This window comes from Lepus europaeus, chromosome 9 (genome assembly GCF_033115175.1).
Source record: "Lepus europaeus isolate LE1 chromosome 9, mLepTim1.pri, whole genome shotgun sequence".
Taxonomy (NCBI): domain Eukaryota; kingdom Metazoa; phylum Chordata; class Mammalia; order Lagomorpha; family Leporidae; genus Lepus; species Lepus europaeus.
In genome coordinates, this window is record NC_084835.1 from 9827041 (window position 1) to 9842576 (window position 15536).

General features: G+C 57.2%; 1 long non-coding RNA gene across 1 annotated transcript; it reads right to left on the reverse strand.

Annotated features, from left to right (window-relative positions):
- Positions 1–724: 724 nt before the first annotated feature.
- Positions 725–13697, reverse strand: LOC133766419 (uncharacterized). The gene is made up of 3 exons (XR_009866705.1): positions 13621–13697; positions 1361–1441; positions 725–844 (listed from the first exon to the last, which is right to left on the reverse strand). It is a non-coding gene; the product is annotated as an uncharacterized LOC133766419 (long non-coding RNA).
- Positions 13698–15536: the final 1839 nt, after the last annotated feature.

Genomic DNA, 15536 nt, shown 5'->3' on the forward strand with positions numbered 1-15536 from the left:
AGAAAAGAAAAAAAAAACTTGTAAAGATATAACAAAAAAACATGGCACAATGCTTAGGCACAATTTAAAACGGAGCATAAATTTATCTCTATGATCAGTTACACCTGTGTACAAGGATACTTCAAAAAGTTCATGGAATATGGAATCAAAAAGTTCATTTTGGGGGCCAGCCCTGTGACGCAGGTTAATCCTCTGCCTGTGGTGCCAGCATCCCATATGGACGCCAGTTCTAGTCTCGGCTGCTCCTCTTCCGATCCAGCTCTCTGCTATGGCCTGGGAAAGCAGTGAAAGATGGCCCAAGTCCTTGGGTCCCACACCCACGTGGGAGACCTGGAAGAAGCTCCTGGCTCCTGGCTTCGGATTGGCTGTTGCGGTCATATGGGGAGTGAGCCAATGGAGGGAGGACCTTTCTCTCTGTCTCTCCCTCTCACTGTCTGTAACTCTGCCTCTCAAATAAATAAACAAATTTTAAAAAATGTTTTAAAAGTTCATTTTGTTGTAAAAACTTTCTGAGGTAGTGTTTCCACAGTTCCCCTTTCCCATGAACATTCTGAGGACCCCACACATGTGCACAGAAGGTTCTAGAAGGCAACGGGCAGAAACTGCCGAAGCAGCAAGTGCTTCAGTTACGCGGTGGGTGGGGGTTGTGTTCTCACGTAAACATTTCTCTTGAATGTTGTGACGTACAGATAATGATATTGAACCTCAGCTGTACCTGAAGAGGAGGAGGAGGAAGAGGACGATGACGACGATGACGAGGAAGACGAGGACGAGGACGACGACGACGACGACAACTTGTCTCTCTCATACGGGTCGTCTTGCTCCTGGACACCCGTCTCTCCGTCTGCAAGGCACAGCGAGGCAAGGTCACGAGCCTCCCCAGGAGCCGGCTTGGGCTGGGGGGCCAGGAGGGACTAGATCCTCTTCCCAGGGCGAGGCGCTCAGAGACCTTGATGGGGGAGGGGCTCCGGGAGGGCCCGAGGCAAACTCTTCTCTGTCTCCTGGCCCCAGGAAAGGGGCTTCCAAGCTCCCGCCCGTCCAGAAACTATTAGACTCCATGGTGTTACCACCAATTAGGATCCTGGGCAAATTGCAGCCAAGCTGGGACCTTGCCAGTCCCCATGCCGGTCCCATTCTGGGGCCACACAGGACCCTTACAGGGCTCCTGGGGATTTGGAGAGCAACTGAGGGTCCCCAGCTAGCAAGCGCGTGGACAGCCCAGCCCAGGCATGTACGTGTATGAAACCCTTACCTCTGAACGGTGATTCCAGCCAGTGACCACGTGAGCTGAGCAGGGTCTTTGGTCCCTCCCCACCCACCCACCCCCCCGTGGGCTCCTCCTCCCCTGTAGCCCACTCACAGTCACCATCTTCTGTCTCTCTCGGGACCCGGCCGTGGTCGTGAGACTGCGACAAGGACCCTGACGTCTCCATGGCTTCCCCTGGAAGAATAAGAACAAGTCACTGAAGCCCATGGTCATTCACGTGCTTTAATATATAAAGAGCTTGACAAATAAAGTAGGAAGAGGCAAGCACCCAGTATTAGAAGGAATAAGAAAAATAATGTAAGGCCGGCGCCATGGCTTAACAGGCTAATCCTCCGCCTTGCGGCACCAGCACACCAGGTTCTAGTCCCGGTTGGGGCGCCGGATTCTATCCCAGTCGCCCCTCTTCCAGGCCAGCTCTCTGCTGTGGCCAGGGAGTGCAGTGGAGGATGGCCCAAGTCCTTGGGCCCTGCACCTGCATGGGAGACCAGGAGAAGCACCTGGCTCCTGGCTTCAGATCAGCGTGATGTGCTGGCCGTAGCGGCCATTGGAGGGTGAACCAACGGCAAAAAAGACCTTTCTCTCTGTCTCTCTCTCTCTCACTATCCACTCTGCCTGTCAAAAAAATAAAAAAATTTTTTAAAAAATAATAATGTGGCCGGCGCCGTGGCTCAACAGGCTAATCCTCCACCTTGCGGCACCGGCACACCGGGTTCTAGTCCCGGTCGGGGCGCCAGATTCTGTCCCAGTTGCCCCTCTTCCAGGCCAGCTCTCTGCTATGGCCCAGGAGTGCAGTGGAGGATGACCCAAGTGCTTGGGCCCTGCACCCCATGGGAGACCAGGAGAAGCACCTGGCTCCTGCCTTCGGATAGACGCGGTGCGCCGGCCGCAGCACGCTGGCCACGGCGGCCATTGGAGGGTGAACCAACGGCAAAGGAAGACCTTTCTCTCTGTCTCTCTCTCTCACTGTCCACTCTGCCTGTCAAAAAATAATAATAATAATGTACAAAACAGCGGAAATTTGAATAATGATTATCTTTTGGTATTATTAAGAACTTTACTTTTAGCTGTGATTTTTAAAAAAGATTTATTTATTTATTTATTTGAAAATCAGAGTTACACAGAAAGAACAGAGGCATCCCATATGGGTGCTGGTTCGAGACCCAGCTGCTCCACTTCCAATCCAGCTCTCTGTGGCCTGGGAAAGCAGTAGAAGATGGTCCAAGTCCTTGGGCCCCTGCACCCATGTGGGAGACCTGGGGGAAGCTCCTGGCTCCTGGCTTCGGATCGGCACAACTCCAGCCATTGCGGCCAATTAGGGAATGAACCAGCAGATGGAAGACCTCTCTCTCTGCCTCTCCTTTCTCTCTGTGTAACTCTGACTTTCAAATAAATAAATCTTTAAAAAAAAAATCAGACCACAGATAACTGCTTGGCTACTAACAGATGCGGACAGTGGCTCACATCACACAAGAGCCCCTCCTGTGTGAGTGCTGCTGGTGTTGGCTCTCACAAAAGGAAACAACAAGGACTTGCAGCTTCACCAGGCTGTCGGCGAGGCTTCTCTGCTGAATCCCAGAGCCCTTTTCAAATTCTGCAAGAACACTTCCTTCACTTGTTACATTGCCCACAAGGCCCAGGGCTGCAGGTGCAATAATTGTAGGGCTATTAGCCTATCAGTGTTTTCTAAATCACTATGTTAAATGTAGGTAATCAGCAACACAAATGGGATCTGCTTGTGTCTGATTTCAAGTTACCAGGGAGCGCGGCGTTGGGAGGAGATGTGTGCCAGCCCCCACATCGCACAGTTTTGCAGCCACACAGGTAAACTCAACAGGGGTAATCTCCAGGGCACAGGTGCCAGCAAAATGTAGGAAAATCAACCCAAGTGATACGTTCTGAGTACCTGTCACTTTTGCTATTACTATAAAATGAAAGTGTACTTATTGTATATTTATCCCACTTAACTTAGAACAGTAATAGTGTTTGACAACCAGCTCCCCAAATTCCTGAAATTTTAACAACCAGTTCTCACAGCTGGTAGAACATGGTTCTGGCTCTGGGTTTTCGGCTCTTGTTTGCTCTCTGCTGCCTCTTTCCTGCTTCATGTACACAGGGGTGCAGACCTGGGAGTGGTGAACCGTGAACCAGTCCTGCCAACAAGGCCAACTCCCAAGGAAGCACTCCCTGGACAGGCCCAGGGAGCTGGGCCCAAGGTCCCCTGCACAGACCTGCCCACCCGCCTGGACCCCCACGGACACAGGAACCACACGCTTCCTGTATTTTGTGTCCTTGATAGAGCAGCTTAGCCGAGTGGTGCAGGTCTCTATTTCTCTAAATCTGGAAGAAGAAGGTAGAGTCACAAGTCTCAGACCGGGCACTAGGGTAGGTTAGGTCTGGGGCTGAGTGCTGGTCTCCAGCAGGGAAGGCCAGGAGCTGTTCCGTCTCTTCTGCACGCGGCCCCTTCCCGGTCCGCCATGCTGTGACACAGCCAGGGCCCCTCTCCACCATGCTGGCCCCTGCTGTTTGGGCCCTCCAGCTGCCAGCAATCTGAGTCCAAGAAACCTCTTTAGAAGCTACTTAAAACAAGGAGTTCAAACACCTGGGCCTCTCAGCGCCCATCCTGCTGCCCCCTGGGGAGAGGCTCAGCACCTGCCTCTGGGACGCCAGCAACACCCCCGCCCCACTGTGGCCATCCAGCGCATCCTTGCAACAATCACCCCCACTCGGGGACCGTCTGCTAATGGGGTGGGGAACCTTTATTTACAACATCCTGTGCGGGCCGGACACAATTATCCACTTAAAAATTAGGATCATAGTACAGTGGATGATGCTACTAACGGCGACGCTGGTCTCCCATATGAGCACTAGTTTAAGTCCCGGTTGCTGTACTTCTGATCAAGCTCCCTGCTAATGTGCCTGGGAAAGCATTGCAGGATGGCCCAAGTGCTTGAGCCCCGTACCCACATGGAGACCTGGATGGAATGCTGGGCTCCTGGCTTCGGCTTGGCCCAGCTCTGGCTATTGGAGTCATTTGGGAAGTGAGCCATGTTCTACCTTCCAAATAAATAAATAATTTTTAAAAAAAATGCCTAATAGGGATCAGTGCTGTGGCGTAGCAGGTAAAGCTGCTGCCTGCAACAATGATATGCCATGTGGACACGGGTTTGAGTCCCAGCTGTTCCACTTGGGTCCCTCCACACACATGGGAGACCCCGGATGGAGTTCCTGGCTCCTTGCTTTGGCCTGGCCCAGTCCCGGCTGTTGCAGCCATTTGGGGAGTGATCCAACAGATGGAAAATCTCTCTGTCTGTCCCTCTCTTTCTGTAACTCTTACAAATAAATAAATAAATATTTTAAAAATGCCTAATGAAAGCCCACCACTCCTATTCCCGACTCTCCCTGCTCTCCTGCTAACCAGACTACAATTTTGTTTCCCCGGTTCCAGCTCCAGTGGCCATGTAAACATCTTCAGGAAAATCCAAAGCAAATGCAGAGGTGGTTGAGCTCACTGAGCTGTCACCAGAAACCGCCTGATTTCTTGTTATTTCAGAGAAATAAACCTCCTTGGTTTAAGCTTCCATAGTCAGGATTTTTGGTATTTGTCACTGAAACAATTCTAACACATGTACCTTCCCTCTCCTGCAGCCAGGCATTAATTGAACACCTACTGTGTGCCAGCCCTGGGGGTGTGGTCATGAGCAAGTTCTAGATCCATCCTCAGGGAATTTCAAGGGTTCCTGAAGGAGCGGCTGCTGGGGCTGAGCTTGGAAAGGTTGGGGGAGAAGCAGGTGCAAAGGCACAGAGGCACGAGGTCACGGCCCACCCAGGAAACAGTTGGCAGGAAGTAGCAGTAGAGAGGGATGGGATGGGGGACCCAGAGGGCACTGCCACCCTGGGTACCTCAGTAGCAGATTCTTTCTTCTCAAGGTGGGGCCCCTTGGTGCCCAGGCCCAGGGAGCACTGTTGCTGGTCACTTCTAGTCTCTGCCCAGGGCTCAGCAGAGGGCCTGACACACCCAGGGTTTGTCCCCTCCACTGGACCGTGAACCCAGCCAAGGTAGGGACAAAGGCTGACTCATCTCTGCGCCACCCACAGCCTGTGCAGGGCCGGGTACATGCAAAAAATGATGATGGTGATGATGACAAGGAGTTGTCAGTGCTTTGTATCTGCCAGGCCCTGTGCCAGCAATCACTCTTGTATTCCTCCCGTAACACCAGGAAGGTTCGTTGTGATTGTGCCCATTGCAGAGACAAGCAAATCAAGGCACAGAAAAGCCAGGACAGCTTCCCAGGACCATGCAGCTGGTGAGAGGTTGAGCAAGGGTAGCTGCTGAACCAGTGATGTCGGCACCTCACCCCAGGCCCCTGTCATTAGCACCGGGAAAGAGGTCACCAGTGGGGCATGTCATGTCATCAGTGTGTTATGCAAATGATGCTGGCATAGTTATATTTAGCCCCTGGGGGAGCCCTGAGTGGGTGTCCTCACAGCCTTGGGAACCCGGGCAGGCAGGACCCAGGGGAGCCCCATTTCCCCTCCTAGCATCCTTGCCCCGCCCCTCTGCCAGCCATATTTGCACATAGTTAAGAGCCAAGCATCAGTGCAGAGCAGTGCTTGGTACCCGGGGACAGAGCCCTGGTGCTGGGACACCAGGCTGCTGCAGAGGGCTTGCTGCGAGGCGCTCCGAGAGACCGCCAGGTCAGAGCAGACGTTTGGCCTGGCGGTTAGGATGCTAGCTAAGATGCCTGCGCACTGCAGGGGAGTACCTGGCTTGGATTCCCGGCTCCACTCCCAAGTCCAGCTTCCTGTTAATGTGGATTCTGGGAGGAGCAGTGCTGGTTCAAGTAGCTGGGTTCAGGCCACCCGTGTGTGTGGGAGACCTGGGTGGAGTTCCTGGCTCCTGGCTTCGGCCTGGCCCAGCCCTGGCTGTTGCAGGCGTTTGGGAAGTGGCACAGCAGATGGGAACTTCTCTATCTCACTACCTCTTAAATAAGTACAATCTCAGTTCACAGCAAGTGACTGCCTTTGGAGCCACGATGGACCACAGGGAGCGGAGACAGAGAAGGGGAGCAAGAAGCAAGCAGAACGTAGAAAGGGAAGGCGACACGTTCCCCGTGATCCTGCTCAACCTGTGCACGCCTTCCTTTGCACGGGAAGAGGCTGAGGTCCCCAGTTCGACCAGGGCCTCACATCCACCCTTGCCCGGAGAGGAGCCTCGTGCCCCGCCGCACTCTGCTTTCAGGCCCCCGTCCCGGGCGGGTCCCTCCTCTGAGGCTGAGCCTACAGGGGAACCAGATGCCTAGCCCTGGCCCTTCTCTCCGAAGCACCCAGCCCTGCTGAGTCACCGCTGATGCCAGTGCCTCTGCACCCACAGGTCTTGCTAAACTGGATTTCCCCTTAGTTCAGCCCAGATTGGCCGAACTCCTGCTGTTGCAAGGGCCGGGGCCAGTATGGGTGTTGGGGGGAGCTAACAGGTCACACACCCAGCTGCCCCGGGCCCCACAGAGCTCTCCCCCCTACCCAGCTCATGCCACCCAGGAGGGAGGCAGGGGGCAGCCATTGTGCCACTTTACAGATGGGAAAACCGAGAGCTAGAAGCAGAGAGGAACCTTGCGCAGGTGTGTCCCCCGAAGTTCCTGTGCTGGGACCGTCATCCTCACAGCAGCAGCAGAGTTGGGAGCTGGGGCCTGGAGGGTCACGGCTAGGCCACGACGGTCCCGCCGTGAGGGTTCCGGGTCCTGTGTGGCGGGAATGCCTTCCTTATCGCAGGAGCACAGCCCCATCTTGCCCTCTGCCTTCCGCCATGGGCTGTCGCGGCACCCTCAGATCCCAGCCCCCCATCTGGGATTTCTGTCGGAGCAGCACCGGAGCCCAGGTGGAGTTGGTGCAGGGCTGGGGGCGGCGGGGCCGTCAGGGTGGGAGCCCAGCCCTGGGTGCTGCAGGAGCATGGCGAGGGAACTGGGCGGCAGGAGAGCTCTGTGTCTCCCAGCTTTTCAAGGAACAGTGAAGATAAGTAGAAATGGTCCGCGAGGAAGGCTCTTGTTGGCAGCAGGGCTGGCTTCCGCGTCCCGCGGCACTGAGGGCCGAACACTGCAGCCCTGGTCACCGCCAGGCTGGGTTTCCAAAGACCACCCCACTCCCACAGCACCATCAAGCGTAGGGTCGGGACCCCTGGTCACCGAGGCGGGGGGATTGCACCCCAGCCACGGTAGATCCATCAGGCCTCTGGCACTCCAGGCTGGGCGTCCTCAAATGCCAACCTGACGCCATCTGATGACGTCACATCCGGCCCAACTTCTGACGTCAGGGGCAAGTGCAGGCCGCTGGAACCTGTGGCTGACCGGCCTTGAGCTGGGCTCCCACGGTGCCCTTCCTGGCTTCCGTTCGTTTGCTGGAGCGGCTCGCAGGAACCGGGCCAATGGACCTGTTTTTTATGGAGGCGCAGTGTGGGGTACAGGGCAGGAACAGAGCCCCCTCCAGGATCCAGTGCGTCCAGCTCATAGGCAGCTCTCTGTCCTTTCGTTTTTAAAAAATATTTTTTTTGAAAGAGCTATAGAGAGAGGGGAAAGAGAGAGATCTTGCATCCTCTCTTTCACAACCCAGATGGCCACAATGGCCAGGTTGAAGCCAGGAGCTACTTCTGGGTCTCCCATGTGGGTAGGAGGGGCCCACGCACTTGGGCCATCCTCTGCTGCCTTTCCCCAGGCACATTCGCAGGGAGCTGGCTCTTCAGTGGAGCAGCTGGGTCTCCAGCCGCCGCCCATATGGGGTGGCAGTGCTACAGGCAGCTCCGCCCACCGCCGCCACAACGCCCGCCCCTCCCTGACCTTCCAGCTCTTAGGAGGACGATTGGGGACACAGGTGTGATTGGTTACAACACTGGCCGTTGGTGATCAAGGTAATCTTCAGCACCTGCCCTCCTTGGCGGTTGGGGGGCGGGGCTGAAAGACCCTGTCTGGCCTTCCTGTCCTGAAGCTGCCCTGGTCTTGCTGGCTACCAGGGAATTCGCCAGAATCCTGAGGACGGCCTCTTTGTCCCCTCAGAGTTGGGGCCACTGGAGAGAGGCTAGAGGAAGAAATGGCCCAGCTGTCACGAGACCCCAGGGTGCCCCAGGTCCACCCCTGCCTCGAACCTGGCCCGGCCCTCGGATCTGCCCCTTCTCTGCTGCTTTCCCTCACCTCTTGAGCAAGGACCTGGGTCCCCCACCCCGCGTTCCGGGCCATGGATGGGAAAGCAGCTGGTATGGCCCTCAAGCTCAGCCCGGACACCAGCCCCGCTCAGGCCGGGGTCAGGCAGAGCCCGCCACAGCCCTTTACTCCCAGCACTGTGGATTTGGGGGAAGCACCGGCCCTCTCCCAGCCTCAGTTTCCCCATCTGAACATGAGGCTGTGTCAGTGGCTGCTTTGAGGGTTGAGAGGGGTTCTCCAGGAGTAGGACTTTAGGCTCTTGTGGTGCCTTACAGGTTCTGGGCCCTTTTTTCTGCCAGGGGTCACGTGGATGGTCATAACGTCATCCACGGGCCATACAGTGTGTTCAACTTGAAAATGAGCCTGCTATAGATTTATTGAATTTTGAGTCCAGCCTGCAGTGGCCTGGATAGGGCCAGAGCTAAAGATCTTTGGGGCCTTGTATGCCCCGTATGGCCGTTCCCCACCCCTTCGTGTTCCCCACCACCCTCCGCCCTCCAGGCCCCGGGCCGCCTCTCCCTCTGCTCCACAGCTCAGCCTTGGTGGTTTGTGCCCCTCCCAGGTTAGAATCCCATCATGTTGCTGCCAGGAGAACAAAGCTGAGGCCAGGAAAGGGGAAGGGACTCGCCTGGTGAGGAGCCTGGCTGGGAAACCAGATCCAAGGACCAGGTGCAACCGTGAGGGAGGCCCAGAGACCACACAGGTGCCACGTAACTCCCCGCACTGCCCAGCCTGCTGACCGCCGGCAGGGTGGGCCTCCTGGCCACAACGTAGGGCCTGGGGATCCCCCGAGCAGTTCAGGGTGGCGACTGGGTTGAAAAGGACAACCCTGAGCACAGTGCCCAAGTTCCAATAAGAGCACAGGCGGGCCTCGTGTGGAGCCTGTTCGTATGGAAACATCTGGGGTTTTCAGAGAACAAACTGAAAGATAAGTTGATGTTAGCGAAAGTGTGGAGCTTGAAAGTTAGCACATAGCGTACACGTAGGAGGTGCCCGACCACTGTTAAAGGGGGGTATGAGCCAAGGGTGGTGTAGCGCAGGGCAGAGGTCGCACGGCCATACATCACAGAGGCAGAGGCAGAGTGTGCGTTTGGAAGGTGACCCAGTTCCCCCGTGGCTTATCTTCCGTGCTGGGAACAAGGGCTGGGCATTGGATGCCAGGCACAGAGACTACAGCCAAGGAAAGCGGCAGAGGGAGCGGGCGTGGTGTTCAAGGCACCGCGTGGGATGCCCACACCTGCGTTTGAGTCCTGGCTCCACTTCTGACTCCAGCTTCCTGCTAACGTGAACTGTAGGAGGCAACAAGTGATGGCTCAGGTCCTTGAGGCCCTGCCGCTCCCCTGGGAGACCTGGATTGGGTTCTGGGCTCCTGGCTTCAGCCTGGCTCAGCCAGGGCCGTTGTGGGCGTTTGGGAAGTGAACCAGTGAACGGAAGGTCTCTTTGCCTGTCTCTGTTTGTCTGTATGTGTGTCTCGGCCTTTCAAATAAAAATTGCTAACAGAGAAGTGGCAGAGGAGCAGGGCGTTCAGCCCAGGGATGAGCACCACGTAGATGGGCCTGGCCACCATCCCCAAGTCTCTGCAGGCTACTTCAGGACAGGGGCAGGCAGGGCTGGGAGCCCAGGCAGGGGTCGGCACCTTGGGAGGGTCATCAGGTCGGTTATCAGTTCAGTGCCTAAAGAATTTTCTAGAAAACTGCAATGACTTTGGGGTGGCAAACCAATGAGTGTCAGGGCTTGGCTTTCCTGTACTCAGAGCTCAATAGCCTCCCAAGAAATAACCTCCAAAGTGCGGGAGGAAAATACTGGTCCATCTCTTTAGACTTGGTTTTGAATTACAAATGGCCGGTGCTCAGTAGTTCAACCCTGACTTGTACCCTCGGCCTGTGTCAGACACTGCACATCACATCCCCTCACTGGGGTCCCCCGGAGCCCTGGTGCAGACAGGTGTCCTGTGGCTGCACCTGCCTTTCTCTGCCTTCGGCCCATGCCCTGGGGTGGCCTTGAGGCCCAACGATCGAGTTTTCACTGAACCAGCCCTCGTGGCATGGTTGTGTGGCTCAAAGCGTGCTTGTAAGAAATGCAGACAGAGCTAACGCTAACCGTGGGGATACAAGCAAACGGCAGGGAGAGTGCAGGACAGACCCTCCCCGGCCTCATTCTGGAACAAGAGTCAGTGGGGTCTCACACCCAAAACAGCTGCTGCTGAAAGGAGAAGACGGCGACTGTTAGAACGGTGGGTTTCCACCCACTCTCACTGGTAATGAAATACACGCTGAGGGCGTGTTGGGCTGGGTGGGTGCCTCAGCTTGCCAGCTACACCCCAGTAAACCCATCATAAGTCACAACTGTGTTAAATCCACACGACCTACGGAGCATCCCAGGCGGGCAGCACAGCGCCCTGCACAGCGCCGGCAGTGTCCCCTCCTGACCATGGGGCTGGTGGCGGCCATGCTCAGCACTGCCCAGCGTCACCAGGGAGGACTGAGCCACACAGCCTGGCGCTCTTTCAAGGACAGTTTCTACCGAACGTGGGTCACTTTTGCACCATTGGAAAGTAAGAAATTTCAAGTGTGGCAGTCGTAAGCCAAGGAGCACCTGCAGCTTCCAGATCTCTGTGTCCCTGGGGGTGCCGGATTGCTCCTGAGGCGTGAGCCCACTGCCCACGGCCCTTGGTCCCTACCCCTTGTTTTTTGTTGTTGTGGGTTTTTTTGTTTTTTTGTTTGTTTGTTTGTTTTGCTTTTTGACAGGCAGAGTTAGACAGTGAGAGAGACAGAGAGAAAGGTCTTCCTTTACTGTTGGTTCACCCCCCAAATGGCCACTACGGCTGGTATGCTGCGGCCAGTGCACTGCACTCATCCAAAGCCAGGAGCCAGGTGCTTCTCCTGGTCTCCCATGGGGTGCAGGGCCCAAGCACTTGGGCCATCCTCCACTGCCTTCCCCAGGCCACAGCAGAGAGCTGGACTGGAAGAGGAGCAACTGGGACAGAATCCGGCGCCCAACTGGGACTAGAACCTGGGGTGCTGGCGCCACAGGCAGAGGATTAGCCAAGTGGGCCACAGCACTGGCCTATTTTTTGTTTTTTAAGTTTTATGTTTATTCATTTGAAAGGCAGAGTTACAGAGAGGGAGAGGCAGAGACAGAAGAGTCTTCCATGTGCTAGTTCACTCCCCAAATGGCCACAACAGCTAGGTCCAGGCCAGCTGAAGCCAGGAGCTTCTTCCAGGTCTCCCACATGGGTGCAGGGGCCCAAGGACTTGGGCCGTCTTCCACTGCTTTCCCAGGTGCATTAGCAGGGAGCTGGATCGGAAATGGAGCAACTGGGACTCGAACCAATGCCCACTTGGGATCCTGGCACTGCAGGCGGCAGTTTAACCTGCTATGCCACAGCACCCCCCACACTTGAGTTTTTAGGTCTAATTAGGTCTAATCAGAATTCATTCTGGATTTAGGGACACAGAAAACTAGTGGGGGCGGGGATTGTGCCCCCCCCCAGAACGCTTTCGGTCTCCTTTCTCTGTTGCAGCTCTGTCTCCATCTCATCTGTCTCTTTCCCATCTGTTTCTCCCCAATCCCCCACCCCAACAGTTGGCAGCAATGAAAACCTGAGAGGTGCCCAGTGCAAGCGCCTGCCCATGGCTCCGTATCAGGCCAACCCGGCTGCAGTGCCTGCCTGTGCCTCACTCGGGGTGTGGGACTTCAGCACGTCACATCCAGCCCTGCAGCCTGGGACACCCCTACACCCGCCCCACCCCGGAAACATGGGCAAGGCCGCAGTAACTCAGCAGCAGAATGACAAACAGCCAAAGGATCTGGAAGACATTTCTCCAGAGGAGACAGAGACACCGTCAGCAGCTCATGGACGGTAGTCAGGATATGCAAATCCAAATCCCATGGAAGGCCGGGTGTTCAGCCTGGAGGAAGACACCCGTCCCTCCCCTCCCCGACCCCATGTCTGAATGCCCGGCTCTCATAGTCAGCTCTGGCTCCCGACTCCAGCTTGCTGCTCATGCAGACCCTGGGAGGCAGCAGTGGCCCAAGGAACTGGACTCCTGCCACCCCGGTGAGACCTGGGCTGAGATCCCAGCCCCGAGCTTTAGCCTGGCCCAGCCCTGACTGCTGCAGGCATCTGGGGAGTGAACCGGTGGATGAGGGGATGAGGGCTCCGTCTCTCTCTCTCTCTCTCTCTCTCTATATATATATATATACACACACACACACACACACATACATACATATATGTATGTATATATGTAAATCTGCCTCTCAAGTACATGATAATTAAAATTTTAAGAAAAGATGAGATCACCAAGCCGGGGTGGTTGTGAAAGTAGGGACCCCCAAATGCTCTGCAGGGGGTTTCAGAGGCAGGCGTCCTGGGGGGCTCCCCTAGCCTGACTTCCCCCTGCCACCCCCCCACCATGCTCCTAACACCCTAGTTAGAGCTCTGAGGCTTTCTGGGCATTTTCCAAGGGAAAGAGGAGAAAATGGTTCGCTGGCGCCCTCGGGAGGAAGGAGCTGGCCTGAGGCCTGAGAGCCGGTTCTGTCCCGAGGACTCCTGGGGTCTGAGCCCAGCCAGCTCCAGGGTGAGGCTGGCGGCCCTGGGGAGGGAGGGGGTGGAGTGTGAGGGGCTGGCCAGTGGAGCCCTCCCCGAGGCCACGCCACCTGCATGGGAGGCTCTGCCCCGGGGCCCAGCTCCCTGTGCCCAGTATGTTCTCCCAGAGGCACCTTTGAGCACGAGGCAGGCGGAGATCCCCGGGCCTCGGGCCTCCCAGGTCCAGTGGGGGAAGGCACCTGCTGCCCTTGCTGTTGCGGGCCAGGGGCCGAGGCCTTTGGGCCCTCACCCTCCTGAGCTGCCGGGTCCCCTAGCCACAGGGTGCCCAGTGGGGAAACAGACACTCGGAGAGGGTCCCACAGCACGTTGGTGACAGAAGCAGAAGCTGGTCACTTGCCACGGCCAGGCACAGGCTGCCGGGAGTCTCAAAACAACTCAGAAGGTGACATCTGCCTCCCTCCTCTGACTGTTTCTGATACAGAGACTGGGTGCCCAACCAGCCAGGCAGGGGCAGAGCGGGGCCTTCCAACCTGGGCCACCATGGAAGGATAAGGCGAAGCCTGTTAGGATCCTGTTCCTCGCCGATAGCCTTAAAAACGACCCCCGCGCCCCCTTACCTGTGCCGCTGCGGCCTGTCTGGACAGCAAGGCCAGCTGTGTGCAGACTGTGTGAGTGCCGCGCTGGGCAGGGGAAGGAGAGGCCGGGCTACACCCGTGACAGCGACGGGGGCGGGGCAGCCGTGACGTCGTCCCTGGGCCCCACGGGCTCACCCGGCTGGCATTCCTTCCTGCTGGTGCTTTGGGCCCCAGGCCTTCCTGTCTCCCTCATCCCAAGAACATCCCAGGGAAGGCAGGCGGGGGCAGCTCTGTGCCCGCCCCCAGAGCCGCAGCCGTGGCCTGGGGCAACAGAGGCAGGGATGTGGGGGCAGCTGGGCCAAGCCCAGGAAGGCAGGAGGTGGAGCAGGGCCCAGGTACCCCCTCCACACTCACTGATGGGGCTGACTCAGGCCCCAGGCATGTGTCCCAACCCGCCCCGTGTTCCTGGGACATTGAGGTTGGGCAGGGTGCGGAAGAGGAGGTGGGGATAGAGGGCCAGGGGACTCTGACATGGGGGCCTGGGCCTGGTTGTGCCCTCCTGGGCCAAGGCTTTTGGAGAACACAGGTCTGAGAGGGTGGGAGCTGATCTTACATAGCCCAGCCCGGGCCGGTGACCCTGGCTCACCCTGCCCCTGCCTCTCATGGCCCGGCAGGGGGACAGACAAGGCCCAGGGAGCTGTGGGCTCTCACCGTCTTCCTCTCGAGCCCAGGCCCAAACTCGCTGTCATCCCTGAGTCGTCGCTCTCGTGCGCTGTCTCTGATCCTTCTGGAAATTCCTGTTGGCCCCCCCTGCAGTCCAGGCCCGGTCCAGAGCCTTCTCTCCTCTTCCACTGCTGAGGCTGTGGGACAGCCGGTGCCATCACGGGGCTCAGCGCTCCTGCTCTCACCCCCATCACCCATCCTCATCACAGCAGCCAGAGGGGGCCTGGTCAACCCAGGTCAGCTCAGGTCCCTCCGCTCAGCTGTACCTCGCCAGGCCCTGTACGCTCTGCCCCACGCCCTCGCTCTGACCTTGACCCCTGCCGCTTCCTCTCTCTCTCACCTGCGTGGGACTCAAACACCCCAAGGAGGCTCCTGCCTCAGGGCCTTTGCACTGGCTGTTCCCTCCACTGAGAATGCTCTCCCCCAAAAGCCGCCTGCCCCCTCCCTCTCTCCTTCCTCGTACAAAGCAGGAACCGCGCCACTGCCTTTCTGTGTCACCTGGCTTCATTGCCTGCCACCTGATGTGCTGTGGGTTTGCTTGTTATGTTCATTTCCTCATGATGTTTGTTTGTTCCAGGATCCAGGAATGAGTGAGCGACCTGCAAGCTTGGCCCAGGAGGCGTCCAAGGGCATGAGGCAGAGGGAGGCCTGTGGGCAAGGCATGGAGGTCAGTGGTACTGCCGTGTTGAGGACCTGCTGATAACCCTGTGCAGCCAGAGACTGGGGTCCTGGGTGCTGGAGGGGGGGAAGGTGCAAGCCACGGGCGGCCACAGAGGCCAGACCACGGAGCCAGCGGTCACCCTGAGAGCCATGGGGAGCTAGGAGACAGAGATTAAGGACCAAGTGTCTAGGAGCTCATGCCCAAAACAGGAGCCACCAGCCACACATGGCTTGAAACGTGGCATGTCACAATTGAGACATGCTCTGAGTATAAAATACACATTGAATTTCAAAGACTTAGTGTAAAAAGTACATACATACGGCCGGCGCCACAGCTCGATAGGCTAATCCTCTGCCTTGTGGCGCCGGCACACCGGGTTCTAGTCCCGGTCAGGGCGCCGGATTCTGTCCCGGTTGCCCCTCTTCCAGGCCAGCTCTCTGCTGTGGCCAGGGAGTGCAGTGGAGGATGGCCCAAATGCTTGGGCCCTGCACCCCATGGGAGACCAGGAGAAGCACCTGGCTCCTGCCTTTGGATAGACGCGCAGTGCGCCGGCCGCAGCACACTGGCCACGGCG